Source organism: Lynx canadensis, chromosome X, assembly GCF_007474595.2.
Source record: "Lynx canadensis isolate LIC74 chromosome X, mLynCan4.pri.v2, whole genome shotgun sequence".
Lineage (NCBI taxonomy): Eukaryota > Metazoa > Chordata > Mammalia > Carnivora > Felidae > Lynx > Lynx canadensis.
This window is the reverse complement of record NC_044321.2, coordinates 106,280,623-106,294,450: the sequence shown is the minus strand read 5'-3', so window position 1 is coordinate 106,294,450 and position 13,828 is coordinate 106,280,623.

Here is a 13,828-nt window from a genome sequence, read left to right as displayed (position 1 = left end):
GTGAAATTCCTTGGCTATTTTATCTCCAGCCAAGATTTCGTATGACAATAGACAAAGTGTTCCAGGGAATCTACAGTGAGAAACTCCCATGTACAATATATGATTATGATTCAACAATTCCATACATCACCCAGTGTTCATCACAAGTGCACTCCTTAATCCCCATCGCCTATTTCACCCATCCCCAACCCCCTCTATTGTACACCTGAAGTTAATATAACATTGCATGTTAACTATACTGGAATTTAAATTAAAAAAAAAAGAAGAAACTCCCATAGAAATCACAAATGTTCATCACTTCCTGGGATTCATTTAATAGTACTGAAGGAAAACACTTCCTCCCCATTCCCCAGGCCATGAAAGGCAGAACTTCTTATCAACTATCTTTCAAAAATAGTTTAGGGAAGGAAACTTCCCCTCTGTCCATTCTTTTACTTGCTTTTGTCTAATGAAGGAAGAATATACTAACATGATTGGTGATTGCCTGACATCCATTGAACAACACTTAACAAATAGGTAAAATAACAGTGGTTCCAAAGCAGGATTAGTATTACTTTTTCTCTTTCTCCCTTTAACTGCCTTACTCATGGATAGGTAAATGTGTAAGCAGCAACCTGCTCCTGTGTGTAAGCACACATACTTGTAAGCATACTTGGGGCAGGGCCTATAGCATGCCCTCTACATAAACTTGATCTTTTTTCACTCTTGCTCTTGCTCTCACTCACTCACTCACTCACATTCTCTCTCTCTTTCTCTCTCTCTCTCTCTCTCTCTCACACACACACACACACACACACACAAACACATACTTTTCACAGTCTTGCTGGTAACTATGGTAACTATATGGGTAAGGCGGATCTGTGGTCCTTAGAATTAGCTTTATAAGCCAGGTTCTACCCTTTAGATACAATTTTCTGCACAGACAGGTCTCAAAGCGTACTTTCAGCAAGATAATAGGAAGATGCTCTTTTGATCTCAAGATCCAGCTACATTCTCCAACCTAGCTTTGGCAAGAAAGCTGTATGTTTTAGGGTTTATTGAGCACTTGCCCTGATCATTAATAAAGCTGATACTCTGATCCCCACTTAACTATCAGTCACCATAAGTATTTTTTTCTATGGAATGGAGAAGGGGTAAGACTTAGCTCTTCCCTCAAATTTACAACACTTGCTGACAATCCATTCCATAATTCTCTGTTTTGACAGCCCTAGTAAACAACTTACTGAAAAGAGGAAAAGACTATATGGGCCTTTGAAATGGCAACTCTTCAAGTTCCTTGACATTTTTACCTCTGCCCGGATCAACCATGATATACTGTGGCTTTGTACTCATAAAATAAAACGAATCTAGCATCATGATGGGGGCTGTTTTTGTTTCACCAAAACTCTGACTTCAGCAACCTCCACTCCAGAGCCTCATTCAACCAAATCCTGTATATCTGGTAAACATACATGGTATAAGATATGATCTCATCTGGAAAGTACTGAATAATGATAAGGATGATTGTACACAGCTATACTCCCAGCAGAGAAGACCTATACCCGTGAGCCTATGGCACACCACCACCACTGTGGTCCTTTCACAGTGACTAAAGTCACCAAGACTTTTAGCAACCCAATATTCTAAATGATCCCTTCGAGTGAGATCTTTACCAGGATCAGGAGCAGGATGCGGTGACCCTAGGGATCCTTGTACCCCTTCCTTAGCATGCTTAGAGGTCACTCTTGTTTTTATCTCCAACATGCCTTACTCACATAGTCTTGGCATTTTTCCAGCAGTGATGGATATTCTTCTCACAACACATTTAATATCTTGCATCTGTCTTCCATAGCATCTGCATTACGAGATGCTGTAACAAATTACCACAAAATTGGAGGCTTAGCAAAACAGAAATTTACTCTCTCATAGTTCTGGTTTAGCTAGAAGTCTGAAATCAAAGTGTCAGCAAAGCCACATTCCCTCCCAAGACTCTAAGGGAGAATCCTTCCTTGTCTCTTCCAACTTCTGGTGGCTACAGGCATTCCTTATCTTATCATAGCATAACTCCAGTTTCTGCCTTTCTCTTCATGTGGTCTTCTCCCCTGTGTCTCCCTGTGTCTTCTTTTCTAGTAGATTTAGGGCTCACCCTAATCCAGGATGATCTCATCTCAAAATTCTTACTTTAATTACATCTACAAAGACCCTTATTTCAGTAAGGTCACATTCTGAGGTTCCAGGTGGACATATCTTTTGGGGGGACACCATTAAACCTCCTACAGCAACCAAGCACCATTTTTGTATTTCCAGCAACTTGTTCTACGAATGGAGCCCCTGGTTTGAACTCTGAGTTTTGAGGGTGTTCTTTCCCATTTATAGTTACACTCAACTCTGGGATCTGCCACTTCATACTCTTTTTCTAGCTTTGATCTTTGGCTTCTGTATCAAAATTCTTTTGGCTGCAAACACAGATGGCTTAAATAAGAAAGGGGGGACTTACTGGTTCATGTTAATGAAAGCCAAGGGATAATAATGGCTTCAGTTGTAGCTTGATACAGAGGCTCAAGTGATAATATTAGGGCCATTTTCTATGAATATCTTGGCACTGCTTTTGCTCTCTGCTAGCTTTTCCAGGTTGGATCCTTTTTTGGTAACAAGATGGCTGAAACAGCCCCAAGTTTCATATTCTCATACAACCAAAGTCAGTGGAAAAGAAAAGTAGTTCTACCTCTCAGAAATCTCAGTAAAGGACTCATGGCTTCTTACTGGTTCAGATTAGGTCACATACCAATCCATGAGATAATCACTATGGCCAGGGAAATGCTGATTTGCTCAGGCCAAACAAGTTCTACTCCTAGAACTGAGATTGGAGGTCAATTCCAAACCAAATAGACTGAGAGTTGGGCAATGTGGATCATCAAGGAAAAGATGAAATTATATTTCTGTAAGACTGGGGAATGAATATTGTGGGGATATCGGTGTCCACTATAGCTTCCCTCTTAATAGTGACTTGGGTTCTCTCTTTGGCTAAGCTATCATTTGTAGTCCTGGATAAATATATCATTTCAATCCATGACTTCATGGTATCTTAAAGAGGCTGAGTCCTGAGATTTACCTAGGCTTTCTGCCAGGAGCACTGCCTATGGGCTACACAGTCAGTATGTCTTGCTTAATGCCCCAAATATCAGGCAAGTATGAAGAGGATACCAGGTAGAACTCTTCTGCTATCCTACCTTCAATAGATATCCAGAACATAGTCTGGCTTTCCTAAAAGTGAGGCTTGAGTAGATTTTCAGAGCTAGTGCTCTCTCTAGCAGTATGTCATTTGGTTTTCGTTGTGGATGTGGTTCTGGGATGAGCGCTAAAACAAAGAACTTTCTATCTGGGTTAGTATGGAACCCTAAAAACCCAAATGGATGAGCCAAGTTGAAAATCTCTAATAGAGCTAATCCTCAAAAATCAAGTACCATAATCATAGTCATGAGACAAGATGGTTCCTCCAGGCTTTTAATATTGCCTTATATTGTGTGAGAAATTCCTGCCTGCATCTATTTCAGCCACAAACATCCTCTATAATAAGCATACACCCAGGCGCAGGGATTCTCTTGCACAAAAGGATGGCTCACTGTGTTGTGTCGGAAGTATCTGTCTCTGTTCAGTAAGGGCAAATTCAATTAGAGTGAGTTAAGATGGGGGAAGATTTGAAGAGCATCTAAAAATACTGAAATGTCTCAATTGTTGCTGGCATCCCAAAGAGCCACATCTCCTTACTTATTTGGTTATGTGGGTGAGGGGTGACATAAATTACTGCAATAAAATAATAATTACTATTTATTATACTAAGTACTTTATATACAATGTCCCGTTGCTAATTTTTTAGCAAACCTGTGAGGTGGTTATGATTACTGTTTACTAGCCTGGACTAAAAGAGACAGAGATGGGACAAAATTAAGGAAGAATGACTTCAAGGCAGAGCATGTATGCTAAGGCCAGAAAGGACAAGCCCAGTACCCCCAAAGGGCTCAGAAGCCAGAGCTGAGCCACAGAGGATTACTCTCAGGTCTGGAGACCTAATGGAATTTGCCCTACTGTGTTGTGTACTTGCCTTAGATTAGTAATCCCTTTATTCCTTTCACTTTCTCCCTTTCAGAATGAGAATATCTATCCTGTGCCTGTCCTACCATTGTATTTCAAAAGCAGATAACTTCTTCCCTAATTTCACTTCTTCCCTAATTTCACTTCCCTAATTTTGTCTCCTAATGGACCGTACCCAGAGTCTCACTCATACCTGATTTAGATGATGAGATGAGAGTCGATTTTTTTTTTTTTGCGTTGGTGATATTTGATGACATTTTGGATTGAGAGTTAATGGTGCAACTGGTTAAGACTTTTGGGGATGTTGGAAGGGATGAATATATTTTGTATGTGGGAAGGACATGAATTTTGAGGGGGAACACAGAACAGGATGTACTAGGTTGAATAGTGCCCCTCCCCCAAAATTCCTGTTCACCCAGAAACTGTGAACATGACCTTATTTGGAAATAGGGTCTTTGCAGATGTAATCAGGTTACGATGAGGTCGTACTAGATGAGGGTGGGCTCTAAATCCGATATGGCTGGTGTCATTATATGAAGAGGGAAATATGGACACAGAGTCACAGATGCACCGGCGAGAAGGCCATGTGAAGATGGAGGCAAAGATTGGAGTGGGGCATCTCTAAGCCAGAGGACACAAACAATTGCTGGCAACCACCAGGAATTAGAAGAGGTAAGAAGGTAATCTTCCCTGGAAACTTTGCAGGGAGCATGGCACTGCTGGCACTTCGGTTTTGGTCTTCTCACTTCTAGAACTGTGAGAGAATCCATTCCTCTTGTTTTCATCCACCCCGCTTTTGGCACTCTGTTAACAGCAGCCCTAGGAGACTACTACAGAAAGCGTGTACCCACTTTCCTAGGCAGAGTTCTGGGGAGGTGGCATGGATACAGAGAAGAAATGACTGCATGCTGTATCTAGGAAGAAGAGCCGTTTGACACACTCACATATTTCCTTGTGCATGGGGATGGTTGCCCTGAACAAGGGAGGAGCACATAACTTGGGGAAGCATGGTGTGTTTAAAAAGTTGTGAACTTCGGATAGCACCATAGTTTCCCAATCTTGATCATCAGAACAACAGATAATTCTCAGGCATTGGAAAGGGGGAAAAAGGCAACGGCAACAGTTGCCAGATCTAGAGGGGTTTTTCCACAGGCTTGCAGTCAGCTCAGCAGAACTTGAATGACAGATGGCAAAGAACCAGATGTCAGTGATGCCAGATAATACAGAGATAGATAATACAGAAAAACAGATTTGCACTGTATCTCCCACCCTAATGGCTTTGTACACTCCTCCAAACTTGACCTTTTATAAAAGGGAAGGACATTCCAAATTAGTTCAGTTTGTGGACTAAATTTCCATTTGTGTATGTATGTATTTTGGTACATGAAATATTCTAAAGGAAGGCTGCAGTGTGCCTTAAAGCATGTATAGGAGGAGTACTCATGAGATCCTACACCCCACTCCCACTCACATTATTTATAGTTCTGTGTACACTTGATCTAAAAGGCGGTATGAAACAAAGATCTTGTACCATGAAAACCCCAGTTCATTGTCTCTGATTATTCAGATGGAGTGTAAATGTGTATGATATGAGTGAACTCAGGAAAGGGTGGAAAAAACCAGTTGGGGACAATATGTAAGGAAATGAAAAGATGGAAGTGGAAGATGTTAAGCTTTTTAAAAGTTTATTTACTTATTTTGATGGAGAGAGAAAGAGAGCATGAGCAGGGGAGGGGCAGAGAGAGGGAGAGAGAAGATCCCCAAGCAGGCCCTGCACTGTCAGCATGGAGCCAGACGTGGGGCTTGAACTCACGAACCACAGGATCATGACCTAAGCCAAAATCAAGAGTCTGATGCTTAACTGACTGAGCCACCTGGTGCCTCAAGATGTTAAGTTTTGTAACCTCCTTGACTTGGAATGGGACTGAGACTGATACTTGAGTTTCTGCAGGGTCAGATGAAGTAGACATGACAGAAAAATGAGCTTGTGTCTCTTACTTGATGGTTTACCTTGAAAAACAATGCTTAGAATGATCTTTGGTCCAATTCAGGGTCATCCTGTTAGATCTTGTAGCTCCTCCTGGAACAGACCAGTGCCTGATGTCAAAGTGGTGCTGGCTGGTACAGAAATACAGGGATGAAATTGATAATGGCCGTGAAAGAGGGGGCTCCTTGTGCACAGATGCAGGGAAATCTCTATGTTCTTCAGGTGCTGTATTTAGTTCACATGCTTCCTCAAACCCCTGCTGGATACGTAGATCTGAATTTGGTGGGCCTTAAAAGTGTACCTTTTAATCCAGGAAATTTTTATGTAGTTCAACCTGATGCAAGCCCCGATTCAAGAAGAAATAGCCTAAATATCAAAGGAATTACAAGACCTAATGAATATGTACTAGTGAGAATGAGGGTATTACATGTGGACTGAAGGACTAAGATTGGGATATGTCATAATATAAGTCTGGAAAAGAAGTATTCATTGTCCTCGAGGAATTCACCTATGCATTGGAACATTTTAAAACTTTTGTTTTGACATAATTTCAGATTTAAGAAAAGTTGAAAAACGGTACAAAGAATCTTCAGATTCCCCAAATGTTAATATCTTCCACATTTGCTTTATCATTCTCACTCCCTCCATTCTCTTCCTATTTTCCTTTTCCTCCTTCTCCCTGCCCCCACTCTTCTCTCCCCATCCCTCACCCATACATACATATTCATTTTTCTCAACTCTTTGAGAGTAAATTAGAGATATTTTGCCCTTTAACCCTAAATACTACAGTGTTTATTTCCTAAAATCAAGAAAATTCTGATACAACTTCAGTAGTTATCAAAATGAAGAAATTATCATTAATGCATTATTTTTATCTAATTATTTTCTTAATGTTTGTTTATTTTTGAGAGAGAATGAGAGAGACAGAGGTCGAGCAGGGGTCAGCATAGAGAGAGAGAGAGGGTGACACAGAATCCGAAGCAGGTTTCAGGCTCTGAGCTGTCAACACAGAGCCCGATGCGGGGCTCACACCCATGAGCCGTGAGATCATGACCTGAGCCAAAGTTGGACGCTTAACTGATGGAGCCACCCAGGCACCCTTATTTTTATCTACTCACTAGCATTGTTCAGAGTCCACCAATTGTCCTAATGATGTCCTTTATAGGGAAAGAAAATCATGGTCACATGTGGCATACAGTTGCCACATGTCTTTAATGTACTTTATTTTTGAATTCAAATGTAATGTTCTGGCAAGACTGTCTAGAGCTCTTCCTAATACTTACATGAATGCCTCCTTTGAAGCCTGGTCATGTTGGTAGCCTACAATAACCAAGGTAGAGACACCTAAAGTTTCTTGGAATGCTCACAGGATTGGAATAGATTGATGTATTTACTTTTTAATGGTTAGTTTTTTTTTAAGTTTATTTATTTTATGAGAGAGAGCAAGCAGAGGAGGGGCAGAGGGAGAGGGAGAGAGAACCTCAAGTGGCTCTGCGCTGCCAGCACAGAGCCTGGTGCGGGGCTCAAACTCACAGATAGTGACACCATGACCTGAGCCGAGATCAAGAGTGAGATGCTTAACCAACTGAGCCCCGGAATAGATTTATAACGTAAGACTTGAAAACCCATCAACTGACTTTGTACCCTAGGAGCACCAAAGGCCACTCCTTTAATAAGGGATGCACTAGTGATGGAGACACTAGTGTCTTTGAGCTCGGTGATGGTTGTTATCCGTACGCTGGGTTTGACAGTGCGAGATTCTACCATGAAAACGAGCTCTATAATATCAATGTGGGAAACGAGATTCTGGAATTCTAGAAGCTAGATGGTAACTCTGAGCCACTAACCATTATCAAAATAATAGGCAACAAAAATGGAATGGTAATCGGAATGCCTTGATGCACAGAAATCTATGGCAATCAGGGCAGATCATGATGTTCCTAAATGGGGAGCCAATGAGGCTGTTGCTTAATTTGATTATAATAAAAAAATGGAAAGCTTCAAATCAAAAGGTTGCTGTCTGGTGCCACAATGGAAAATTGTACTCCTCATACATTTTCCAGTTTTAAGTCCGTTCACAGACTTATTGATTCAAGCGATGCTGGGTCACCTCACATATAAACAGTGACTGTTCTTTGATGTTTCCCCAAAGAGGCCTTTAGCCATTTTCTAGGATAGTTGTACACTGGACAAAAGGGAATATTCAGATTTAAAACTGTTAAAAGATTTGAGCTGACATTCATCACAGGGTATGTAAAATATCCTCATGTTCCTGTGATTAGAGTGAAGGTTCTCAGAATCTACATAAGAAAGGGAGTTTTGGCCCAAGCCCATCTCACAGTGGGTCAGTGGGTCCACATACCTACACTGTGACTCTTCTCTGGTCTCTGAGTATATAATTCGGCTACACATTCTTAGATGCATGCTGGAAGACCCCTCAGTTGTTTCTCTGACCCATGGATTAAGGATCATTATAGTAGAAAGGAGCAAGTGAGAACCTTTCCCTACAAGAAATTTAAAGCAGAAAGCTATCATATTCCTAGGGACGCTGCAGAAATTAGCGTCACCATAAAAGATTTTGAAAACGTGGTCTCTTCTCTCAATGGTCTGTGTAAAGCCACGTGGTTTATGGCTGGTGACAGTGACTCCTAGAAACTTAACCAAATGGAAGCCTTGTTTGCAGTTGCTGTGCTGGACGTAGTATCTTTATGAAAGAAGACCAACCTAGTTTCTAGCACTTAGTGTACAGCTGTTGATCTGGAAGAATGCTTTCATCTTGATGCACATCAGCAGAGAGGATTGACAGCAATTTACATTTACATGGTAAAGACAGCATTTCCAACACCCTCTTACCTCAGCACTATGTTAACTCATGCTCATTGGCATAATGTAGTCCATAGGAACCTTGAATTATCTCAGAATTCCTGAGAAGCTATTCCTATCCACATCGTATTAATTGGACCTGGCAATACTCCTAGTCAACTGTGTAAGACATGGATCTGAAAGGTGGGAGATAAACCCCATGAAGATTCATAGTCTTGTCATACTGGTAAAATTATAGGATGGTCCTGATTGAACCTGCTGGCATTATTTTTCCCAAAGACAAATTGTTGCACTTTGTACCTATACCACCAAGAGAGAAGGACATCACTTAATTTGGCCCTAATAGGAAAGTAATAGTATAGACCACCAGGACTCTGGAGGAAGACCATGACATCCATAGCTCAGAAATGCTCTGTTTAAAAATAATTTCTGATATGCTATTGGACCCTAATTGAGACTGGGCACAAGATATCAAGAGACTTTTCAAACTAGATCTACATCATGACCAGGGCATCTAATTATCTAGATTCAACAGGTTGTCAGATCCCACACGTCAAAAATTTGAGTAGTTATTACAGCTAGCCATTTCATCCCCTATAAAATAAAATAATAGGTTTGGATTGGACTCAAGTGGATCCAGAATTTGTGAATCACCTACATGGATAAGTAGCCTAAATCCTCAATTGTTGGTTGCATTACTGCCTCTTTATCAACTTACCCCAAGCAATGATAAACATTAGATTTATGATAAAGAGTTCAAGGCTACCAGTCAGAAATAGATTTTTAACTTTGTGACCCACATAAGACCATCATATCTGAAGGGTTTGCATAATAAACATCTTATCCTTATGAATTTTTTCATACTTTTATTATAAAATTGCTGACTCCAAAGACAGATCATTTGTATATTAATTATCCACATTTTGTGGTAAATGGTCTTGCTCTAACAAAATAAGTATTTGTAGAAAAGAGTTTTTTAGCAGTTAGAAGCAAAGTGTCTTTTTATAATATGGATACATATTGCTCTATTGAAAGTTACAATTGAGAGTCAAGTTTGATCATTGACAGAACTTAGTGACCTAACAAAAACTAAAATAACCTCTGCATTTAAACTAAAAACTATAAACAAGATATAGATTCTAGAATTCAAGTCCAATATATAATTTCAAATAATATCCACTCATATTTATTTTCTTGATAATAATTTAACATGCTTTAAGTACAGCTAATATTATCTGAAAAAGGTAAAGTAATAAAAATTCTATGTGCATTATTCTCTTGAAAGCATCAAAAGAAGAAATTACTTGAACAAAACTAGGTATTTTTATGAAATTTTATTCTTTTTTTTTTTTTTTAGTTCTTTACCATTCAATGTCTTCTTCTCTGATAGCATTATTTCAAAGTATATTAGCTATTGATTTTCTTAATTTTCTTTTTTTTTTTTGAAATTTTATTCTTGATGCCAAACTACAGTCTCTTGACCTTGATGCCAGCTTCAATGAAGGAAATACCAAAAAAAGAAGGAAGAAGCCTCATTTTGTCCACAAATTCCACAATCAGCCTATTTAAAAATATAAAAGTAAAATGTCAAAATCTATTTACATTGTTCTAAATTGGACACAAAATAGCATCTTTAGTTTTTTAAGTTTATTTGAGAGAGAGAGAGAGAGAGAGAGAGAGAGAGAGAGAGAGAGAGAGAGAAAGTACATGTGTGCACACATGAGAGTGGGGAAGGGACAGAGAGAGGGAGAGAGAGAATCCCAGGCAAGTTCAAGTGCTGTCAGCGCAGAGCCCGACACGGGGCTGGAACTCATGAACTGTGAGATCATGACCTGAGCCAAAACCAAGAGTCGGAAGCTTAACTGACTGAGCCACCCCAGGTGCCCCAAAATAGCATCTTTAAAACAAAGATGTACTTGGGACGCCTCAGGGACTCAGTTGGTTAAGCGTCCAACTTAGCTCAGGTCATGATGTCGTGGTTTGTGAGTTCGAGCCCTGTGTCAGGCTCTGTGCTGACAGCCTGAAGCCTGCTTTAGGTTCTGTGTCTCCCTCTCTCTCTGCCCCTCCCCTGCTTGCACTCTATCTCTCTCAAAAATAAATAAACATTAAAAAAGATTTAAAAAGATGTACAATAATATATTATGGCCTTTTCAATGCTCCAGGTGACTAGTAATTTAATGAATTATGAAGACTGTGAACTAGTGAAATTATCTAAAAAATTATAGTTGAAACTGACCAATGAAGATTGTAAGAAATGTCATATAGCTTGAAGATCATTGTGTAAGAAACTAACTCTCATATGGGGCAGCTGGGTGGCCCAGTTGGTTAAGCGTCTGACTTTGGCTCAGGTCATGACCTCTGTGAGTTTGAGCCCCCCTTCGGTTTCTATGATGACAGCTTGAAGCCTGGAGCCTGCTTCAGATTCTGTGTTTCCTTCTCTCTCTGCCCCTCCCCTGTTCATGCTCTGTCTCTCACTCTCAAAAATAAAATAAACACTAAAAAAATTTTTTTAATAAAAAATAAAAAATTAACTCTCATATATTGTATTGTAATATCTAGTATGATTGACTTACACATTTTCAAATATTTTTGTGGCTCTCTGGATATATATAATTTTTTCAATATTGGTCATTGTGAAGAATATTAGCACCTCAAAATTAACATTTATTAAAAATTACTTAAGGCTCAGTTGGTAGAACATGCAACTGTTGATCTCAGGGTCATGAATTCAAGCCCCACATTGGGCGTAGAGATTACAAAAATAATTACTTAAGAAATACAATATTATAAGAAAGATTATAAAATCTATTGGCTACTTCTAGTGAAACCAAGATATTGGAACAAATAAGCTTTCAAATTTTCATATGATGTTCAATTTCATGAAAGCAAGACATGTACATATTTATAAATACATTTTTATATCATAAAGAATTTGATTTTCCAATAGCTACATTTAAAACTTTGAAAATTTCTGATTTTCTAATTTTTATTTAAAATAATTTTATTTTTGTAATTTGTGGTGAACATGGTCATGTTTTTGTTTTGGTAAATAAATAACATGCTAACTAAAAAATGTACCTAGGGAATGAGCACCTTTTTTCTAATTCAGATAAAAGCTCTAGTGCTTGGATTAGTGGTGGCCCTGAGTGGATTACCTTTGGTGAGACAGATAAGGAGCTTGGATAAGGGAGAAGAGCACAGGTAGATATAAATTGCTACTAATATTGTAGTTCTTGTTTGGGGTTGGTAGGTTTACTGGTGTTCAATTATAAGTAGTATATAAATAGATAAATGAAAATATATTCACAAATTAGTGATGATAAAGTATCATGAACTGAAAAGCAGAATGAATTCAGTTTTATGCACTGGAGGTCTATCAAAAATGTGTTTGTGGAGCAAGATTAAAAGAAAATGTATTCCGGGGCACCTGGGTGGCTCAGTCGGTTGAGCCTCCGACTTCGACTCAGGTCATGATCTCAGTGTTCGTGAGTTCGAGCCCCGTGTCAAAGCCTGGAGCCTGCTTCGCATTCTGTGTGTGTGTGTGTGTGTGTGTGTGTGTGTGTGTGTGTGTGTGTCTGCCCCTCCCCCCCTCAAAAATAAAGTAAAACATAAAAAAAAATTTTTTAAAGAAAATGTATTCCATGTGCAGCAAGAGAAATGATGTCGTGCTCAGGGACTTGTATCAATCCTAAAGGTTTAGAATTTTCCTCCAATAAAGAAGTATCTAAACGCAGAGCAGTCTACAAGAGGCCCACCAAGCAGCCTGGGTGGGATGTTTATGGAATGTGGGTATCTCATGGGCTTGTGTCTGGCAGGCAGGGGGAGTATATCAAAGGAGCCACACTGGAGAGATGAACCATGAAAGGAGCCAAAGAAATTAAGAAGGATTGGTTGATTGGTACCAGGAACTAATTAATCTCTTTCAGGGATGGCAATATGTGGCAGATATCTTATTTCCATTGCATATATCATTAACCAATCACTGCATTTTATCCCACTGTGCTTGAATGTGGTTTCTTAATTCGTTTCAAAATAATACTCTAGGTGACTATTAGCAATTGATCAGAGTTAACAAATGAGGTGTAACCCATTTGCCATCTGCAGTCTGTACAAACTATATCAGATTATTAGTCTGAAGAGATGATAAACCAATAAGCATAATGCTAGCTAAACCTAGGATATGGGAAAGTCAGAAAGGTTACACAGGGTATCAAACTGGAGTAGTGTAGCAGAATAGGGGCAAGGGAACAAGGAAGAATTGTTTTCAAGTTGGCTAAAAATAAGAACTTGAAGGGAAGAGACCTGAAGACGGTAGCCCTTCTTTCAGTGTTATTACATTGGGAACTTGTGTGTGTTTTAAAAAAAAAATGTTTATTTTTGAGACAGGGAGAGAGAGAAAGAGAGAGACTGAGAGAGAGAGAACATGCGAGCAAGTGGGGGAGGGGAAGAGAGAAAGAGGGACAGAGAATCCCAAGCAGGCTCTTCACTTTTAGTGAAGAGCCTGATGTGGGGCTTGAACTCACGAACCGTGGTATCATGACCTGAATTGAAATCAAGAGTCGGATGCTTAACTGACTGAGCCACCCAGGTGCCCCAGGAACTTGTGTTATTTTTTTTTAAGATTTTAAGTAATGTCTACACCCAGCGTGTGGCTTGAACCCACAACCCCAAGATCAAGAGTCTCATCCTCTACTGACTGAGCCAGCCTCTACGTTGGGAACTTAAAAATGTGCCCAGTAATCTCCTCTTGAGTACTACCTTATTTTGTGAAGATTACATAAAATTCATGGCCACAATGAGAGGAAAGTATAACCTACTATGAACATGTTTTTCTTCCTCCGTCAAGAGAAGGTGACCATTAGTTTACTACTTTTCAGAGTTACATTGTTCATCCAGAATTAGCTTTATAACAACATCACACTACAGGTGTAATTACAGGAATTCCCC